General features: G+C 40.7%; 1 protein-coding gene across 1 annotated transcript in view; it reads right to left on the reverse strand.

Annotated features, from left to right (window-relative positions):
* Positions 1 to 14,761, reverse strand: part of LOC124595017 — a 103,674-nt gene extending 88,913 nt beyond the window's left edge. The window contains exon 1 of the mRNA XM_047133567.1: positions 14,696 to 14,761. The gene's annotated coding sequence lies outside the window, so the exon portion shown is untranslated. The remainder of the gene's footprint in view (positions 1 to 14,695) is intronic.
* Positions 14,762 to 22,734: the final 7,973 nt, after the last annotated feature.

Below are 22,734 nucleotides of genomic sequence, written 5' to 3' on the forward strand. Positions count from 1 at the left end.
AACAGGAGGGCTGAAGAAACATATACACCTTTTGCCGCTTTCGACAACTTTTCGAATTTCGTAGAGTGGTTTTGAAATGAGCCTAGTGGTTCCACCCTGCACACCAGAGCAAAATCTGCTGTCACGCTTCACTTAAAAGGGGTGCGTTGACGTTCAATATGGTTGCAGTCCCAAGATGTCCTTACAAAAGGGCTGAATCGACCGAGGGGTGTCAGCAATGCCAAAGGTTGTGTAGGACGAAATTCTTCTGTGTGAACTCTCGTTTTCGACTGTGAAATGTGTGAGAATCAACGCCTCGCGGGAAGGGATATTTCCATAGACGCCTTGAGGTCTTTTCGTGAAGATTCTGAGGGGCGCTGTGTTTGAAGTGTTTTTGTTGACCACCAAGAAGAAGATCGCGTGATTTCAAAGCTGGGTGTCGCTATACTGACCTCTATCGCAGGGGTGTCAAACGAAGACCTGAAATTTTGGTAAGAAGATTTGTGACGACCAACCATCGTTTGACGCTTCCACAGTGGCATTGGGCAGAACCGTGATGAAGTTTGCTGTCAATGTGACATCATGAACGCACGTTACACCTCACATGAACTTCTGAGCTCTGATTTTTCCTCTTACTTGTTGACACCTAGCTGTCTGAAGCGTCGCCCAGCTCGAGGGTGACGTTGCAGGGCGCCGCGCTTTTGCACCATTACAGAAGAAGGCTACAGGCACCTTTGAGCCAAATTTTACACTTCTGCGTCGCAATGCGAGACAAATACGGGGTTTCGGAAAAGTACCATTTAACTGTGTTGCCCATTGTAGCAAAGAAGAAATGATACGACAATTGCTAGCACCAAAGTTCCTTCGTCCAGCCTCTTGCAATGATGTAGCCGGTGATGTGTCAGAAAATTCTGTTTCTAGTAGAATTTTTCTCCTTCCTCCCGACTTTATGTTCTACGAGGGTAATCCCAAAAGTAAGGTCTATTTTTTATAAGCACATAGACCTGTTTGTTTCTACAATGGTTTACATCAGTTTACAGCTTGAACATTTAGCTATTTTTCGACATAATCATCATTTCTGTCGATGCATTTTTGTAGACGCTGTAGCAGTTTTTGTATGCCCGTGTCATGCCAGCTCGCTGCCATGCTGTTCAGAAAGTTATGAACCTCTTCTTTCATTTCGTAGTCGGAGCTGAATCGCTGGGACCACAATTAACGCTGACAGGTACTGCGAGACTCTGAAAAATCTCAAACGGGCAATTCAGAACCGGAGAAGAGGAATGTTGAGCAAGGGCGTACACATTCTCCATGACAACGGTCGCCCACACATCGCTCGGCAAACCGTTGCTCTCTTGCAGCAGTTTCAGTGGAACATAATCACCCACCCTCCCTATAGTCCTGACTTGGCGCCCAGTGACTATGACTTGCTCCCTAGGTTAAAAGAACATTTGGCCGGAAAGCGATTCAGCTCCGACGACGAGGTGAAAGAAGAGGTTCATAACTTTCTGAACAGCATGCCGGCGAGCTGGTATGACATGGGCACACAAAAACTGCCATAGCGTCTAAAAAATACATCGACATAAATGGTGATTATGTCGTAGAATAGCTAAATGTTGAAGCAGTAAACTGATGTAAACCATTGTAGAAATAAACAGGTCTATGTACTTTTAAACATAGGAGACCTTACTTTTAGGATTACCCTCGTAGGATGTTTTTCTGCCTCAGTAAAAATGTCACCATATTCGACAAGCCATAGACCACAGGAACGATTTGCTAAAATATCCAAAATATAAATACGAGAAATTTGTTCAAATTATGATAAGATTCAAGATTGAAGTATAAGGGAAAAGCTTGACGTACGATAAACACAACACTGCCGTTATAATCTGTAGGCTATAATATTCATTTCAACACACAACACTTTGAGAATCGATGGAATTACGGGAATTGTTTCTGTTGCTCAGAACATCGCAGTCTAGTATGCGTTCTTGTAGTTCAATACGCCCTGTCGTTACATTAAATCCATTTCTTTCGTTTCAAAAGCAAAACGATGACATATTCGATATAACCCTATTAAACATCGTGGTCCAAGGCTATACAAAGTGAAAATTAGTACAAACTGGTATTTTTCCACCGCTAGTATCTCTCAACATCCCTCTCACATCTCTGTACAGTTGCGAGTACGTCTCTCGGCATGTATTCTACGAATAATATTCTTAATATACACTTTAAAATTTACTTTGCTCTTAATTACGGTGGGACATCCAATATTAGCAAATAAATTATAATTTAGTAACACGTGTCAAAATAAAACACACCGGGTAGAAAATTAGCAACCCTCAGAAGACATCACACTAATACAGCATACCACCACCTATAATCGTCATGGTAGTCTCATTTCCACGTGGTGATTCCATACGTTTCTGCATGTATGTCAGGTCAATCTGAAGCCAGTCACTGCTAATTAGTTTACGCAGAGTAGTCGAGCAGATGTTGATTGCTACACTTCACTCGCTGTTCCATATAGTTCCAGACATTATCTATAGGATTCCATCGGATCGTTTAGCTGGCTAGCCGAGGTCGGATAGGGTGCTTGAGTGTTCGTCAAACCAAGAACGACTGTTGTCACCTTGGAAGATGGGAGTAACCACAGAGTACTCAACATGAAGACATAGAGGAATGGAAGACATATATTCTCGGCAACCTGAGTGAGTGCGCCCACTTCGTGAAACGAAACACACTCCAAAAGCTTCGCAGGGATAACTCTGATCGGAACTGCAGACCATAGACTTCCCCTGGAAGCCTCACGCTCTCTTTAGCAAGATCAAGCCAATCATCACATCCAATCCATACTAAGAAAGGACCTTTTATAAATTCAGTTAAATTCAGATCACAGATTCTCATGAATTTACAAATCGATTAATGGTATTCACTGGTCGATTACATATTAATCTGTCATTATAGAATTATTCCAAAATTGGGAAAAATGAGATCTCTCTATAATCGGTTATGTTAGATAATTGCGCATTTATTTATAGAAACGCCTTCTTAATGAACACAGTGGCCTCATTTATAATCACATTCCTAATGTTCGTTTGTTTAACTACAGCTTGTCAAAATTGATGGAGTGTCTACTACAAGCAGCTCTGAGTTTTCAGGTGTAAGGGAAAGGAAAGAAGGACAGAGGAATAGTAATGAGTATAAGTCTAATGTTATAAAACATGCACAGTAAAGGTATTGGAATACACAATGTGTTCTAGAAAAGATGTAAGCATCAGGAAACTCTGAGAGTCTTGCAGGTTCGTATTGTACCATAATTTCTGTTAATTAAGAAAGTGTGGATTTATTATTTATATGATCACACTAAAGTTTGTTCTTATTTTGCCTTAGGTTCCGTGAACACTGCTTTAAAAGAATATTGGAGGAGGAATCAATTAATATGTTCTTAAAATTGTACAATTGCAACACAAAAAATGAACAAAACATCTTTTAGAAGAGTCTTATTAAACATAAAAGTGTAGTTCGACGACGAATACCAGGAGGCGATGAGCCTCTTCCTAGAAGATGTTTAGGTTGTGTGCCCCTCTAGGGAAACAGGGATATTGCAGAATGTGAAACTTCTTTCCTATCTCCTTCTCTTTTAAAGTTTGTGACAGATTTTGCTCTGATAAAACTTGCAGTAACAGAACTGTGAAGGAATATTGTGAACTAATAGCGCACGCTGCAAAAAGCTGTCACTTTACTGTGAACTTGGTGAATATGATGGTAACTATGATTTTTCGAAATGATGGCCAAAATACTATGTGAAAGGATGGCTGTCTCTTGCGGGACGTGGCAGAGGTGATCCGCACAATATAAAATATAGTTTTAGCCAACAGCTTTAAGGTATTTTGAGCACTTATCTCCAAGTCATCAGATTACACTATCTCCTTACATTGGAGGACCTGTAAGGCATACTTTTGATATGCGACTCCCTGCAACTCAAGGTCATTTCTCGTTAAAGAGGGCATATCATGGCCAAGTCCCTATCAATGTGTTGCAAATTAATGATGTAGGTGACCTAAACAGATACATCCGTGAAGAATATAAATCCTTCTGTGATGTAATAATCCGTTGGCTAGTGTGTGAGAAAGGAATTTTTTTTCAAATGACCAATTTTACGTAGAAGATACGTATGGGCTAAGGTTAATGTATTCTCTGACATCTGCCTTAGTCTCATATTTGGTACTACAAAAACTGTTCAAGTTATTACACGTACAACACACATATTTTTGACTTCTGCAAAACGATGATTTAGGAATAAGCTCCCATCTAAAATGACTGATTCATAAGCATTAAGCAAGTACATAAATTTAATTTGCAAATCTCTTCCATGAAACCAGTTATGTGCCAAGTTTCGAAGCTGCCAACGTACTGTGGAAGGACTGAATTATCATACAGTGATGTCGGAACCACTATGTGATTATCACAAATTACTTTATTTTGATTCCCAAATGACGGTGGGCGTTAGGACACGCCATTTATGTTCAAAATTTGTGCGTGGTCCACACGGTCGCACACAAAGATGTTTATCTCCATATCTTCACATAGGCTCCACGTGAAGAAAAAACTGAATGCAACTAAATCAAGAACTGATCTTCGTCGGATCAATGACGGCACCATAATGAATTGGACAATGAAGCTTCTGGGACTATTCTTGTTAAGGATGGCCATCCTCTTCAACTGATCGATCTATGTGGTATTCATTATAGCGACATCGACGGCCTCAGAGAACTTCAAACGCACGTAATTAGTCTCCAGTACTTCAATATTCCACATCTTTGGACGCTGATTGTTCTTGTTGATTCTCTTAAACTTCAACGTTACTGAACTGTGATTTGAGTCTATATCTGTCCTGAGCAAGCTTTACAACACATTATCTGATTTCTGGACCTGTGTCTCAGCGTGCTGTAATCCAGCTGGTATCTTCAAACGTGTTCAGCCCTCTGCAAGTATACCTCCGTCTCTTGCGATGTTTGAGCAGCGTGCCTGATATTACTAGATGAAATTTACTGCAACCGTGCCACGAATGATACTGTTTAGCGATTAACGGTGTCCTACATGAAGCCTTTGCCAGATTGAAATTGTTATCAAACTTCTCTGGCATTCGGTAGGACGACTGTTCAAATCCGCATCCAGCCATGCAGATTTAGGTTTCCGCGATTTCCCTAACTCGCCTAGGCAAATCCGGGATGATTCCTTTGAAAGGGTATGGCTGCTTTCCTACCATATCCTCGACACAATACGAGCTCTAATGACCTCGATGTCGACGGGAAGTTAAACCCAATCTTCCTTTTTTTCCGACCGAGCGGTGCTCGGAAGCTGTGGCCAAAAACAAAGCTACGGTTGCTCGTGGTCGCAACTACTCGGAGAGCGACTCGCTGGGCCAGAACCCAGTTACAAAACGGAGATGTCTCATACAGCCATGGGTATAATTTAGAATCTTACACTTGCAGATCTAGCATGCGTAAAGGAGTAGTTGCCATTTATAGAAAACAAGGTTATAAGTACAAAACTGTAGAAGTAAGCAAATTTTGTGTCGATCAGCACTTTGAAGTTTGTGCATGTGAACTACAGCTAGATAATGTAGTTTTGATATTAGCAACAGTGTACAGGTCCCCATTAGGAGATTGAGAGCTATTCATAAAAAAGTTTGACTCCCTATTATGGTGTCTGTCAGACGAAAAGAAGTCATTAATCTGTGGTGATTTCAATGTAAACTTTCTAAGCAATTTTGATTGGAAAAGTGAACCAGAAGTGTTATTAAAGACATATAACTTAGAATCAGTGACCAATTACCCTACACGTATAGCTCAAGAGTGTCGCACTGTAATAATAACGTATTTGTGCTGCAAGAGGATGTAAAACTAACACATGCTTTCCCTGTGATAAATGGATTATCAGATCATAACGCACAACTGATTAGCTTACAAAACTTAGCAGGATGTACAGTTCAGTACCACTGAGTAAAAGTGTAAGGCTGGTCAACCTGGTATCTACAGAATACTTCACTGAAAGTTTAAGAAACGTTAATTGAGGAGATGTATATAATGAGCCAATTGCCAATGATAAATGTAACATATTCCTTGATCTAAGAATATCCCTTTCTGAACACTGTTGCCCCCCAAAAAATTACTAAATGTAACACCAAACAGCTTTCAAGGAAACTTTAGATCACTGCAGGGAAAATGTATTTAACAACCATTGCTTGTTGTTGTTGTGCTCTTCAGTCCTGAGACTCGTTTGATGCAACTCTCCATGCTGATCTATACTGTGCCAGGTTCCTCATCTCCCAGTACCTACTGCAGCCTACATCCTTCTGAATCTGCTTAGTGTATTCATCTCTAGGTCTCCCTCTACGATTTTTACCCTCCACGCAGCCCTCTAATATTAAATTGGTGATCCCTTCATGCCTCAGAACATGTCCTACCAACCGATCCCTTCTTCTAGTCAAGTTTTGCCACAATTCTTCTCCCCAATTCTATTCAATACCTCCTCATTAGTTATGTGATCTACCCATCTAATCTTCAACATTCTTCTGTAGCACCACATTTCGCAACCTTCTATTCTCTTCTTGTCCAAACTATTTATCGTCCATGTTTCACTTCCATACACTCCATACACTCCACACAAATCTTTCAGAAACGACTTCCTGACACTTAAATCTATACTCGATGTTAACAAATTTCTCTTCTTCAGAAACACTTTCCTTGCCTTTGTCAGTATACACTTTATATCCTCACTACTTGGACCATCATCAGTTATTTTGCTCCCCAACTAGCAAAACTCCTTTACTACTTTAAGTGTCTCATTTCCTAATCTAATTCCCTCAGCATCACCCGATTTAATTCGACTACATTCCGTTATCCTCGTTTTGCTTTTGTTGATGTTCATCATAAACCCTTCTTTCAAGACACTGTCCATTCCGTTCAACTGCTCTTCCAGGTCCTTTGCTGTCTCTGACACAATTACAATGTCATCGGCAAACCTCAAATTTTTTATTTCTTCTCCATGGATCTTAATAAATACTCCGAATTTTTCTTTTGTTTCCTTTACTGCTTGCTCAATATACAGATTGAATGACATTGGGGAGAGGCTACAACCCTGCCTCACTCCATTCCCAACCACAGCTTCCCTTTCTTGCTCCTCGACTCTTATAACTGCAATATGGTTTCCGTACAAATTGTAAACTAGTCTTTCGCTCCCTGTATTCTATCCCTGCCACCTTCAGAATTTGAAAGAGACTATTCCAGTCACCAGATGGTAGAGTTTTGTCAGGACTGGCTCTCCCAAGGCTATGAGTAGGTCTAATGGAATGTTGTCTACTCCCGGCGCCTTGTTTCGACTTAGGTCTTTCAGTGCTCTGTCAAACTCTTCACGCAGTATCATATCTCCATCTTCATCTACATCCTCTTCCATTTCCATAATATTGCCCTCAATTACATTGCTCCGACCATCTTTCTGCTTTCCCTTCTTTGCTTAGCACTGGGTTTCCATCTGAGCTCTTAATATTCATACAAGTGGTTCTCTTTTCTCCAAAGGTCTCTTTAATTTTCCTGTAGGCAGTATCTATCTTATCCCTAGTGAGATAAGCCTCTACATCCTTACATTTGTCCTCTAGCCATGCATGCTTAACCATTTTGCACTTCCTGCCGATCTCATTTTTGAGACGTTTGTATTCATTTTTGCCTGCTTCACTTACTGCATTTTTATATTTTCTTCTTTCATCAGTTAAATTCAATATTTCTTCTGTCACCCAAGGATTTCTACTAGCCCTCGTCTTTTTACTTACTTGATCCTCTGTTGCCTTCACTACTTCATCCCTCAAAGCTACCCATTCTTCTTCTACTGTATTTCTTTCCCCCGTTCCTGTCAATTGTTCCCTTATGCTCTCTCTGAAACTCTGTACAGCCTCTGGTTTAGACAGTTTATCCAGGTCCCATCTCCTTAAATTCCCACCTTTTTGCAGTTTCTTCAATATTAATCTACAGTTCATAACCAATAGATTGTGGTCAGGGTCCACATCTGCCCCTGGAAATGTCTTACATTTATAACCTGGTTCCTAAATCTCTTTCTTACCATTATATAATATATCTAAAACCTGTCAGTATCTCCAGGCTGATTCTATGTATACAATCTTCTTTTATGATTCTTGAACCAAGTGTTATCTATGATTAAGTTATGCTCTGTGCAAAATTCTACCAGGCGGGTTCCCCTTTCATTCCTTACTTCCATTCCATATTCAACTACTACGTTTCCTTCTCTTCCTTTTCCTACCATTGAATTCCAGTCACCCTTGACTATTAAATTTTCATCTCCCTTCACTATCTGAATAATTTCTTTTATGTCAGCATACATTTCTTAAATTTCTTCGTCATCTGCAGAGCTGGTTGGCATATAAACTTGTACTACTGTAGTAGGCGTGGGATTCATGTCTATCTTGGCCACAATAATGCGTTCACTATGCTGTTTGTAGTAACTTACCCGCACTCCTATTTTTTTATTCATTATTAAACCTACTCCTGCATTACCCCTATTTGATTTTGTATTTATAACCCTGTATCCACCTGACCAAAAGTCTTGTTCCTCTTGCCACCGAACTTCGCTAATTCCCACTATATCTATCTTTAACCTATCCATTTCCCTTTTTAAATATTCTAACCTACCTGCCCAATTAAGGGATCTGACATTCCACGCTCCGATTCATAGAACGCCAGTTTTCTTTCTCCTGCTAACGACGTCGTCCTGTGTAGTCCCCCCCCCCCCCCCCCGGAGATCCGAATGGGGGACTATTTTACCTCAGGAATATTTTATCCAAGAGGACGCCATCATCATTTAACCATACAGTAAAGCTGCATGCCCTCGGGAAAAATTACGGCTGTAGTTTCCCCTTGTTTTCAGCCATTTGCAGTACCAGCACAGCAAGGCCGTTTTGGTTAGTGTTACAAGGCCAGATTAGTCAATCATCCACACTGTTGCCCCTGCAACTACTGAAAAGGCTGCTGCCCCTCTTCAGGAATCACACGTTTGTCTGGCCTCACAACAGACACCCCTCCGTTGTGGTTGCACCTACGGTACGGCTATCTCTATCGCTGAGGCACGCAAGCCTCCCCACCAACGATGAGGTCTATGGTTCAGTGGAGGTTAAAAATTGATAAGAATAGTTCAAAATAAAAAGCTAAGCAGTAAATGGAAAGGTCAGTTTTCAGAAACCCTAGTCAGATTAACTTTCATCTAACAACCTCTTGTGAAGTAAGGAAAATCATTAAATCTTCAAAAAAATAAATGTTCTGTTGGAGTAGATGACATCTCTAATAAGATATTAAAACAATGTGGACCTGTTATAGCTGATGTTCTGAGTCACATCTGTTATACCACTAACTCAAGGTATTTTCCCAGGCAGGTTAAAATATGCCATTGTAAAGCCTCTCTACAAAAAAGGGGACACCACATATGTCAATAATTACCGGCCAGTATCTTTGCTCACAGCATTTTAAAACATTGTCGAGAAAGTAATGTACTCAAGAGTGGTTAGCCATCTCAACAGTAATGGGATACTTTGTAAATCACAGTTTGGATTTCAAAAACACTGTTCCACTTAGACAGCGATATACAAATTTACTTGCCACGTAATAGAGTCTTTAAATAGTAAAAAGTCACTAATAGAATTTTCTATGTCTTATCCAAAGCGTTTGATTGTGTGAACCATGTTATTATGTTACAGAAATTACAATTCTATTGCATGAATGGAACACAATATGAGTGGTTGAAGTAGTACCTACAGAACAGGAAGCAAAAAGTTTCTTTGTATGGTTTAAGAGATTTAAGGAAGTTTCAGACTTCGCCTAAGTGGGGTGAAATTACATGAGGTGTTCCACAGGGTTCGAGCATGCGTCCCCTTCTGTTCTTGATATATGTGAATGAGCTCCCTTCTCATCTGAAGCAAGAAGCTAAACTGACACACTTTGCTGATGATACAGGCATCATTATTAATCCAGTAAAAGAAACTCCAATAGAAGATTATACAAATAATGTCTTTGGAAATGTTATTGATTGGTTTTCTGTGAATGGGCTTGCTATGAACTTTGAAAAAACGTAGTACATCCAATTTTCTACTGCAAGGAGCACAGTTCCTTCAACAAATACAAATCAACAGAAGTCAGTAGCCAGGGTAGAGCATATTAAGTTTTTGGATGTACATATTGATGAGAATCTTAATTGGAAGATTCATATTTTGGATCTCCTAAAGTGAATAGATTCAGCGACTTTGGCAATCAGAATAATTGCTGAAACTTCCTGGCAGATTAAAACTGGGTGCCCGACCGAGACTCGAACTCGGGACCTTTGCCTTTCGCGGGCAGGTGCTCTACCATCTGAGCTACCGAAGCACGATTCACGCCCGGGACTCACAGCTTTACTTCTGCCAGTACCTCGTCTCCTACCTTCCAAACTTTACAGAAGCTCTCCTGGAGAGCTTCTGTAAAGTTTGGAAGGTAGGAGACGAGGTACTAGCAGAAGTAAAGCTGTGAGTACTGGGAGTGAGTCGTGCTCTCCTGGAGAGCTTCTGTAAAGTTTGGAAGGTAGGAGACGAGGTACTGGCAGAAGTAAAGCTGTGAGTACCGGCCGTGAGTCGTGCTTCGGTAGCTCAGATGGTAGAGCACCTGCCCGCGAAAGGCGAAGGTCCCGAGTTCGAGTCTCGGTCGGACACACAGTTTTAATCTGCCAGGAAGTTTCACATCAGCGCACACTCCGCTGCAGAGTGAAAATCTCATTCTAGAATAATTGCTAATTTTTAGGATATAGAAATTAGCAAGCTAACATATTTTACATACTTTCACTCTCTGATGTCATACAGAATAATACTCATAGTTTGAGGTAACTCAACACTCAGGCAAAAGGTATTCACTGCTCAAAAGGAAGTTGTTAGAATAATGTGTGGGGCTCATAGTCGTACATCTTGTAGGCATATCTTTAAAAGGTTAGGAATAACATGGACCGGTTTAAAAGCAACTGTGACATTCATGATTATAATACCAGATGAAAGAAAGACTTACACTATCCTCTACTTAACCTATCTTTGGCAAAGAAAGGGGTGAAATATGCTGCTGTGAAGCTTAACAAATGAAATAAAATGTCTGACAGACAGCTGTAACAGTTTAAAAAATAAACTGAAATCATATTTCCTTGACAGCTCCTTCTATACCACAGATGAATTCTTGAATAGAAATAAATAAATCTATAGGTATAATACATGCATTTTGTGCCATTTAGGGGAATGGAGTAGGTAATAAAAATTTTAAGCTTTAAAAAAACCTTCATACATGCGTGCATTTCTTATGAACTCGACACGTTCCACATCATAACGTTTACCGTGGAATTGATCAATGAAACACGTAACTAACTAACTAACTTACCTCTGGAATTGCGAGATTAGGAGAAAAAGTACTGTTAATATCCTATGTTACGATCACTCTCTAAAAACAGCATGTTTATTACCGTTTTGTAAGCCTTGTGAACACAGGAAAAAGAATTTAGTTTTGCTGAAACACGTGTAAAAATCTTTGATGAACTATGAAATAAACTTGGAGTCATCATTACGACTTTGCCTAGTAAACGAAGAGAAAATAAAATTTACTTTAAGGTTAGTTCTGTTGAAGCGAAGTCTCATTAACAACGCCATTATTAACGTCACATTATATAACATTTGTAAGTGCATTCATAGGAACACGTATTGTTGCAGTAACTTTATTGACAATATTTCCATTATCAGTTTCTACTGGTGGGAAAGAGCCAATATACTACTTTCCCAAAAACGAAACTAGCTATGTGGGGCAGCCTCGGCGGTAGTATACTGTACGAGTTGGAGGTAACGGATCGACTTGAGAATGCTGTAGTGTTGAATATCGGCGCAGTTATCGGATGACTGAAATTTGTGTGTGTAATATCAGCAGAAAGTAGAAGTGTTGCGGAAATTCTGATGCAATTCTTTAACAACATTTAGAAAGACTTAGTATGTGGTGTCGCGTCGTTTTCTTGGAATCGTTGACTAAAAATAAAAAATTAAAATTTTCTACCCTGTGAGCACTGTCGCACTTACTTGCTCCCTGCATTGAGCGGATACTTCAAACACAGCTTCTAGTTGTTGACCTACATTGACGGAAAGTTTTGTACCATGAAGAACTAGTTAGACAGTTATAAAACGCTGTAGAGACATTCATCACATATTAAATGATTGAAGATTTTTCCATTCCAAAGGATGCCCATAAACAACATCAGTATGAGATATAACCCACTCCGATGGATACGAAAAAGTTATTGTATTCACCAAATTACGCAATAAGTAACTGAGAACCGTCAGAGTTGCAATATTAGTTTCCTTTGTTACTTGATGCATAGTTTCGAGCCTAAGCGTATTATCGAATCGTATAATAAACTCTGCAATTACATACATTACGACAGCAATATGAATGTCCACTGCACTTAAACACATCTTTAGTATAGGGCTGACCTACATACACCTCAGCAACTGTGTCATTCATGATTTAAACAGAAAACCACTCCAACAGTTTTTATGATTATGAGAATTTATTCTCATTGTCAAATGCGAATAACTACATAAGTACATTTTGCGAAATTTGCATGTGTATTCTTCTGTTTCTCTTACATAACAGCCGTCGTTTTGAGGTTATACTGTAATCGTAAAATAGGACCTAATGAATGTTGAGATTTTTTCCATGCTAATTCTAATATTTTTGTCTGTCTATTTACAGGTACTGTGTCTCCTCCATTACGCAGAAACCCACAAAACCCAGACATACAGAATTTGAGAAATTGTCATTGACAAACTAAATAGCGAATAAGTTAATTTTTTCAATTGTTTCTCCTGTATGTAACAACTACAGCAAATTCCGTAGATTTGTTCACTTTTTCATATACTGTACTCAGTATTTGCAACGAAATACAGGACAAAGCAAAATTTATAATTTAAAAGCCAGTGATAGGCGGTAACAGTTAGAAAAAATTAATAAATGACAACTTTACGTAAATATTGTAATTCACAGAAAATTTAATATCTCTGCCTGCATCCGAACTCTCTGCGAAGCCATCTTTGTAGCATATTTCTGATTTCAATAACAACTATGGTAAGTGATGGTTTGAGCGTGGATTTCTGAGTAATGGAGCGGGACAGAACCTGTAAGTGGACTTGCGAGAATATTATTTCTAACGTTTGCACGTAAGAAATATCTCAAGATATATGTTGTCCGATTTTCCGATTGCAGTGTAACCTGGAAAGGAATTCAGTCCAAAGAGGCAGAACATCATACACGTAAACATCACAAAGAATGCTTTCGTACAAAAACATTAGCTTTTGAAAATGAGAATAAACTCTCGAAACGCGTTGCAATAAGCATAAAAAAATACCTACCTGTTACACTACGAGCTTTTATAACTCAAATCATAAAAAAGAGAGAGTTTCATTTGGAAAGACGTATGGATTGTATAGATTAAAGGAAATGGTTTCAACAAGGTCATCCGATCTATTTTATGGAGTATTTTAGAAAGACGAGGGTATCAAAGCGCTCAATGCAAGTTATTAAAAGCTTACGTCAAGAAAAATAAATCATAATATATAAGGGCAGAGGAATGACTGGAACAGTAGCAATAACTTATCGCCCACACTTTATAATATCTATATTGACGATAGTGCTAGTCACGGAAAATCGCGATGTTCAAAAACCAAACATTTTTATAATAGAGTGAGGACGATATTCAAAAGGTAATACGTTGCCTAGATCAGATATGCAAGGGCTACAGTTTTAATATTTCGCACAGAAAGCCAGATACTTAGGGATTTTATGGGAAAAAGCTGTATATTCTAAAATAGTGCTAAATGATCATGTTTTGGAACAAGTTTCCCATTTTAGCTTCTAAGTTTGAGACGTAAGCTTCCAACTTGAAAATGAATTAAATTAAATAAGTATGTATATATGTGGTGCAATATAAACACCTCTAACCAACAAGGGGCGGACAGAAAAAAAAAATAAAGAAATGGCTACATCGGTCTTCACATATTGCTCAGAGTTATGGACAATAACAAAGAAATATTAAATGTTTATACACACTACTGAAATGTACATAGGACACACGAAAGGTTTCAGTCTGAGGGATCGGATAAGAAATGAAGACATCAGAGTTGAACCAAGAATTTATTTAATTCACGTATAAATAAAACAAAAAACCAGTAAAATGGCTAGAACATACCGATAGAATACATCAAAGAGAACACCAAAACAAATATTTAACTGCAAACCGCAAGGAAAACATCCTGGAAGAGCAAAGAAAAGGTAGTTAAACTGAGATCTGAACAGGGCGACAGTTATAATCCTTGATATGAAGAAGTGGAAGAAATGACAACAATGGTTTCCCTAAAATGAATCATAGAATAACTTGATGGAATTGCTAATTTGCTGTAGTTAGGATAAAGTAGTCAGCGCTTCGAGATCACTGAAATATTAAGGCAACTATTTTAAAAACAAATGAAAAGGTTGAGCTTTCTCGAGGTTTCATGTGAGCAATACAAAGGATAGTTTCATATACTTCGTCGAAAAGTATAACGATAATCCTAACAGTTCTTCCGTGGTGTCCGGGAAATTTCGTTATGGAAATACGTACGTACCTTCTGAATAGCCGTTCAGACCTGTCCGTGCCGCACAGCGCCGCAGGCGAGCAGCGACTATAGGCACCGCTCGTATACACTCGCTCCGCGTACAGCGTCTCCTCACTTCAGGCACTCTGCTCCACCTGCGGTCAAGGTTCCACGAATTCACCAGCGCAAACACTTCGTGCCTTAATACGCTTGCCATTTACCTGTGTCACGAAGCACATAATGGTCGTCACCTTCGTCTCGCACGTCGCTGACTTGCGTCATGGAGTTAACCGAAATTGAGCTTAGACTTAACGCGTCTGGACACTGCCACAATCGAAATTACAACAGGCAGCTCTCTCGCGTGTCAATGCAAGTACGTCATGATTTCTTCAGAGATTTTGGGGTAATGGTATTCAGTGTCGATACGACTTCCCTGTGTTCATAAAGCCTATCTGTCCGTTTTCATGCTCGTTATTAGCTCAGGACTATTTGTTGCTAAGAGGTCAAGTGTATTTTCACAACCGATTACTGTTCGAGTGGGCTCATGAACTAACTGCTCGAAATAATTTTCAGAGAATGTTCTTAGCACAATTTAGCATGGTATTCTATGAGCACCTTCGGATTTAAACAAGTATTCTCACCAACGTAGGTTAAGGGCAAATTAAAGTCACCACCAACTATCATTGTATGAGTCGGGTATGTGTTTGAAATTAAGGGTTTCTTTGAACCTTCAGCAGTTGCATTTTCTGAGTTGGGAGATCGGTAAAAGGACCCAATTATTATTTTATTCCGTTTGCCAAGAATGATCTCTACCCATACTAACTTACAGAAAGTATCTGCTTCAATTTCGCTACAGGATAAACTACTTCTAATAGCAACAAACATGGCACCGCCAACTGTATTTAGTCTATTCTCTCTGAATACGGTCAGGTCCTTCGAGATGACTTCGGTTGAACATATCTCCGGCTTTATCCAGCTCTCAACACCTGTAATGATTTGAGCACCGGTGCTTTCTATTAGCGCTTGGAGCTCTGGTACTTCCCTAACACAGCTCCGACAATTTACAAGTGTTATACCGGTGGTTCCTATATCGACGATCTTACTGTGCTCGACCTGCACCCTTTGAGAATGAAGCCTCTTTCGCAATTCCCCATGTTTCTCTAACCTAAAAAACTGTCCAGTCCACGCCACACAGGCCTCGCTACGCGTGTGGCCGCCTCCTGCGTGTAATGGGCTTTTGATCTATTTAGCGGCAGCCGAGGAATCTGCAGCCAGCACGGTTGCAGAACCGTGTGAGCCTCTGACTCAGACCTTCCACTCGACTCTGCACCAGATGTCAGCAGTTGGTCATGTCGACCATGATGCGAATGGTGAGCTCTACTTTCATCTCGCGAGCAAGACGTGCAGCCTTTACCAGTTCAGACAGTCTTCCATTCCAAAGCGACACACATCACTGGTACCGACGTGGACCACTACCTGTAGTTGGCTACATCCTGTGCCCTTCATGGCACCCACAAGGGCCTGTTCCACGTCTGGAATGACTCCCACCGGTATGCACAATGGCTTTCCTCCCCTCCTTGGCAGCCATGTGCCTAAGGGGCCCCATAATGCACCTAACATTGGAGCTCCCGACTATCAATACTTCTACCCTCTGTAACTCCCCGGAACTTGCAGGCTGAGAGGTTTGACCTGAAACTGCATCCCGCACCACAAGACAAATAGCTTCGTTTCGAATAGTGACGTGACAGAGTAACATGGATTGCTGGTGTATGGACTCGCGTTGTGTTCAGTAATAAATAGCGATTCCGCACATCCCCGGATGGCTGTCAGCTGCTTGTATTGCGGTAACCTGTGGACATGTCCCATTCTTGCAACGTTTTGGAGAGACAGTGGCGTTACTCATGTTGTTATGGTATGGATGTCATCAGCTGCAGGTGGTGGCTCACGTTGGTATCAATGGTGTATGTCGCTTTGGATCGGAAGAAATTCTCTCTGGTTTCGAGCGGCTAACAGAAGTGGTAAAGGCTGCCAGTCTTACTTACGAGATGAAAGCAGAGTTCACCATCTGCAGCGTAATCGACAGGACAGATTGCGGACCTCTGGTACAGAGCCGAGTGGAGGGTCTGGATCAGAGGCTCAGACGGTTCTGAGACCGTGTAGCTGCGGATTCCTCGACCTGAGCCGTAGAGTGGTTGGGTTTCGGGTTCTGCTAATAGGTCAGGAGACCACTACACACAGGAGGCGGCTACAGTGGCATGGACTGTGCGCGTTTTTAGGTTAGAGGGTCTCGGGAAAACACAAAAAGGACTTTATTCTGAAAGGGTGCATGCTGAACGTAGATACAAGTATCATCTGTATAATAGTTGTAAATTGTCATAGCTGTGCTGGGAAAATACGAGAGCTCCAAGCTCTAGTAGAAAGCACTGATGCTCAAATTGTTACAGGCGCTGAGCCGGAGATAAGCTGAACCGAAATTTTTGAGAAAAATCTGACAGTGTTCCGAAAGGATAGGCTAAACTCAGTTGGTGGTGGAGTATTTGTTGCTGTTAGAAGCAGTTACCTTGTCGCGAAATTGAAGTGGATACTTCCTGTGAGTTAGTATGGCCACAGTTTCTTCTTGGGAACCGGAACAAAATAATAATTGGATCCTTTTATTGATCTCCCAATTCAGATGATACAATTGCCGGAAGGTTCCAAGAAAACTTGAGTTTAATTTCTAACACGTACTCTACTCTGGCTATTATAGTTAGTGGTAACCTTAATGTACCCTCGATATGTTGGCGAAAATATGTGTTTAAATCAGGAGGTATGCATAAAACTACACCCGGAATCGTGCTGAACACATTATCTGAAAATTATTTCGAGCAGTTAGTTTGTGAGCCCACGCGAGTAGTAAACGGTTGTGAAAACGCACATGACCTCTTAGCAGGAAATAATCCTGAGCTAATAACAAGCATCAAAACGGATACAGGGATTAGTGAATACAGGGTTGTCGTAGGGAGGTTGAATATTGTAACCCCAACATCGTCCAAAAAATAAACGAAAAGCATACATATACAAAAAAGCAGATAAAAATTCACTTGACGCCCGCCTGAGGGACAATCTGCACTTCTTCCAAATTAACAACATAAGCGTTGATCCTTCTTGGTTCAGAACACTGTTGGAGAAACAACGAAAAAAACTTGCTAAATTCAAACGGACGCAAAATCTCCAAGATTGGTGATATTTTACAGAAGCTCGAAATTCAGCGCGTACTTTAATGCGAGGTGCTCATAATAGTTTCCACAACGAAACTTTGTCTGGAAACCTGGCAGAAAATCCAGATATATTCTGGTCGTATGTGGGGTGTGCTAGCGGCAAGACAAAATCAATTCCTTCTCGGCGCGATAGCAACTGATATAGTACACACGACAGTGCTGCAAAAGCGGCCACTAAACACAGCCTTCCGATATTCTTTCACCAAAGAAGACGAAGTACATATTCCACAATTCGAATCAAGAACAGCTGCCAAAATTAGTAAAGTAGAACTAGATATCCTGAGTGGTGAAGCAACTTAAATCACTTTACAAAAGCAAGTCTTTCGGTCCAAACAATATACAAGTTAGGTTCCTTTCAGAGTATGCTGATACAGCAGCTCCATACTTAACAATCGTACACAACCGTTCACTCGACGAACGATCCGTACAGAAAGACTGGAAAGTTGCGTACGCCACACCAACATTCAAGAAAGGTGGTAGGAGTAATCCACTTAATTACATGCCCATATCATTAACGTCGATACGCAGCAGGATTTTGGAATATGTATCGTGTTCGAACATTATGAATTACCTCGAAAAGAACGGTCTATTAACATACAGTTAACATGGATTTAGAAAACATCGTTGTGAGTCACAACTAGCTCTTCTCTCACATGAAGTGTTGAGTGCTATTGACAAGGAGATTTCGAATTTATTCCGTCTTTCTAGATTTCCAGAAGGCTTTTGACACTGTGCCACACATGCGGCTTGTAGTTAAATTGCGTGCTTATGGAATATCTTCTCAGTTACTTGACTGGATTTGTGATTTCCTGTCAGAGAAGTCACAGTTCGTAGTAGTTGACGGAAAGTCATCAATTAAAACAGATGTGATTTCTGGCGTTCCCCAAGATAGTGTCATAGACTCTTTGCTGCTCCTAAACTATATAAATTATCTAGGAGACAATCTGAGCAGCCGTCTTAGGTTGTTCGCAGATGATGCTGTCGTTTATCGACTAGTAAAGTAATCAGAAGATCAAAATAAATTGCGAAACGATTTAGAAAAGATATCTGACGGTGCAAAAATTGGCGACTGACCCTAAATAACGAAAAGTCTGAGGTTATCCACATGAGAGCTGAAACGAATCCGTTAAACTTCGGTTACACGATAAATCAGTCAAATCTAAAGACCGTAAATTCAACTAAATACCTAATAATTGCAATTACGAACAACTTAAATTTGAAGGAACACATAGGAACCGTTGTGGGGAAGACTAAACAAAGACTGCGTTTTATTGGCAGAACACTTAGAGGATGCAATAGATCTACTGAAGAGACTGCCTACACTACTCTTGTCCGTCCTCTTTTTAGAATACTGCTGCTCGGTGTGTGATCCTTGCCAGATAGGATTGAAGGAGTACATCGAGAAAGTTCAATGAAGGGCAGCACGTTTTGTATTCTCGCAAAATAGGGGAGAGAGTGTCACTGAAATGACAAAGGATTTGGGGTGGACGTTATTAAAAGGCTTCTTTCGTTGTGGCAAAATCTTATCACGAAATTCCAATCACCAACTTTCTCCTCCTAATGCGAAAATATTTTGTTGACGTCGACCTACATGCGGAGAAACGATCATCATAATAAAATATGGGCAATCAGAGCTCGCACGGAAAGATTTAAGTGTTCGTTTTTTCCGCACGCTGTACCTGATTGGAATAATAGATAATTATTGTGAAGGTGGTTCGATAAACCCTGTGCCAGGAACTTAAACGTGATTTGCAGAGTATCCATGTAGATGTAAATGTAGGGGTATGACTTCAGGTCACGGCTGGTAATGATTGAGGGAACTCTTGACGGTACAACGGTAGGTGACGGACGTGTTTCGTCCTCATGTGTTACCTCACATGCAAAAGCATCGTGGTGAAATTTTTTCACAGGACAAGGATCGTCCTCACATGGCACGTGTCTATGAACTTTCTGCATGATGTTGGTGTAGCAGTGCTAGGGTCCAGGACATGAACGACCAGTTATAACAGTTGTGGAACATCTCGCCTAAGGAGAGGACACAATGGCTTTGCGACATCCCTGCTACCCCAATCAGAGGATGCATACGGGCCAGAAGGGGTGCAGTGCCATACTGATAAGTGGGCTAATACTGCCAAGTTATTTGTAATACTCGATTTCTTAATCACTGCAATAACATTGCATAGCCTGCCAACCTTTCACTTTTTTTGTTAGACTGTGTATATCAATGGTCTAGTGGATAACGTTGTAGGCTCTGTGATGCTGTTAGTGGACGATGCTGTTGTCTATAAGAAGGTTGCAACACCAGAAGATTGTAACGTAAAGCAGGGAGACCTGCAGAGGGTTGTCCATTGGAGCAGAGATTGGCAGTCCGCCCTGAACGTAAACAAGTGTAACGTATCGTGCATTAATAGGCAAAGAGATCCATTACTGTTCGATTAAACTATAGGCGAAAAATCCCTGCAAACAGTATCTACCATAAAATACGAAGGAGTAACGATCCAAAGCGACCTAAAGTAGATTGGTAGGACAAGCTGATCCTTTGTTGAGATTCATTGGGAGAAACCTAATTCATTCAAGAAAGAAGTGGGTTACAAAATACACGTTTCGCCGATTCTTGAGTACTGTTTATCAGGCTGAAAGCCTTATCGAGTAGGGTTAATAGAAGACGTACAGAAGATCGGACGAAGAGAGGCACGTTTCGTTACGGGATAGTTTAAACGACTGTAGACGCTCCAACAAAAGGATCCAGCATCAAGGATATGTTTACTGTTGAAATTCCGAGAGCTTACATTTCGAGATGAGTCTGACGACATGTTAATTGTTCCCACATACATCTCACGAAACGATCGCGACAAGAAAATTAAAGACATGTGATGATATACGGAGCTTTACCGAAACTCGTTTTGGCCAGGCGCCATTCGTGAATGGGACAGGAATGGGGGGATCGGATAGTTGTACCAAAATACGATTCTCTACACGCCGTATGGTGGCTTGTGGAGTATAGCTGTATATTGCAAGCGGGAATAAATATTTCAAGTGGTATGAGAGCTCGAAAGAGCAATACTTGTAAGGCGCGGTGATTGTAAACTAGGGATTTTTCATAAAATATAGCTGCCTGCCGCAAAAATGTTAGTGAGGAAATCTTGCTAAACAATGCACAACTGTGTGTGATGGATCCACTGTCGAGTTTACGACTGTTAACAGTCCGTGACTGGATGCCGAAGTTTCAGTGTTAATCTATGTAGATACTTGCAGACATGGAAGTGATGCCGCTGGATATAGTTCCTGGAAAGTCATTGAGGGTACAGAGAAAATTTTCGCACCAGTCATCATCCTAATTGGAAGAAATTTACCTATGTAGGCAGAAAACTACATGAAACTAGTAGTTTAAGTCACAGGGAGCAAGTCAAGGCTGTAAACAAAGAATCGAATATACTCTCAGATGTTGTTGGATCGTGTGAAGAAGATAGGCAACCGTCAACTTATCAGTGACATCAAATGGTTGGTTCAACTGGCTCTGAGCACTATAAGACTTAACATCTGAGATCATCAGTCCCCTAGAACTTAGAACTATTTAAATCTAACTAACCTAAGGACATCACACACATCCATGCCCGAGGCAGGATTCGAACATGCGACCGTAGCGGTCACGCGGTTCCAGACTGAAGCGACTAGAACCGCTCGGCCACATCGACCGGCTCAATGACATCCACAGTGTAAAGAATACAGTGTGGAGCGTGCTCCTGAACCGGAAGTTATACTCTTGCCATAAATAACGTGTGAAACAGAGGACTGCATCCGCGTGGGCAAGCCGCTTGAGCGCCTTTCCTTCTCCGTCGCTTGCTTTACACGCGGTGCAGAAGCATGTGGCCGGCAGTTTTGTCATCCTCTAATTTACTCCTAATGCTATTCATTAAGAGAAAATTACTGTGGAAAAGATTATGACTGGTTGGGATTTCATATCTGTAAATATGCATATATGTATTCTCTTCCTACAGTTAGGTATATAGTACATCCTGTGGAGGCCAAATAAAGAAAGGAAGTGTTTCCTCACTCACCATCATGCAGGCGCGCACGCTATCAACGCGGTGCAACAGGCGAGCGGTTATGCCACGTGACCAAGGAAACATAAACTCGACCGAGGCCCGCGAGAGGAAACAAAACAGAAAAATGAGCCAATGGCTTCCTTTTTCATCACGACAATGCGCCGTCCCACACTTCGCAAGTTTTTGGCCGGAAAAAGCGTTCGTACCTGTCCAAATCCGCCTTACTTACAAGATTTAGCAACATGCGATACCAAGCTCTTCCCAAAAATTAAAACCGTGCTTAAAGGGAAACAATTTGACACCATCCGTGACACTGAGAGGGCCACGGCAGAGCAACTGAACGACCTAACAAAAGAAGCCTTCCAGAAATGCTTCTAGTCATGGATTCAACGTTGGGATAAGTGCATTACTTAGGACATTACTTTCAAGGAGATTAAATCAAATTCCATGTAATCTCATTACTTTGTTTCCAATCAAATTATTCAACGTATTTTTTTTTATCATACTTCGTATAATGAATGACATTCTCTGGTGTTCTATCATCTTTGGCTGTCTCGACCTGGTAAACGGTCACGGAAAACGGAGATTCTCTAGATTCATACCTCTCTAAGCTTTGAGATCGTGGAGTAGAGAGCTACTGCGTATGATAACAGGACTGATTTTGTAGTTGTTGGAGGCTGAACGCTTGCGCGTTTGTGGCAAGAATGGTAGCCCTATTGTCATACCCTTCATGAACAGAGTGCCAAATGATAAATTCCAACGAGAT

The sequence above is a fragment of the Schistocerca americana genome, chromosome 2 (genome assembly GCF_021461395.2).
Source record: "Schistocerca americana isolate TAMUIC-IGC-003095 chromosome 2, iqSchAmer2.1, whole genome shotgun sequence".
NCBI lineage: Eukaryota > Metazoa > Arthropoda > Insecta > Orthoptera > Acrididae > Schistocerca > Schistocerca americana.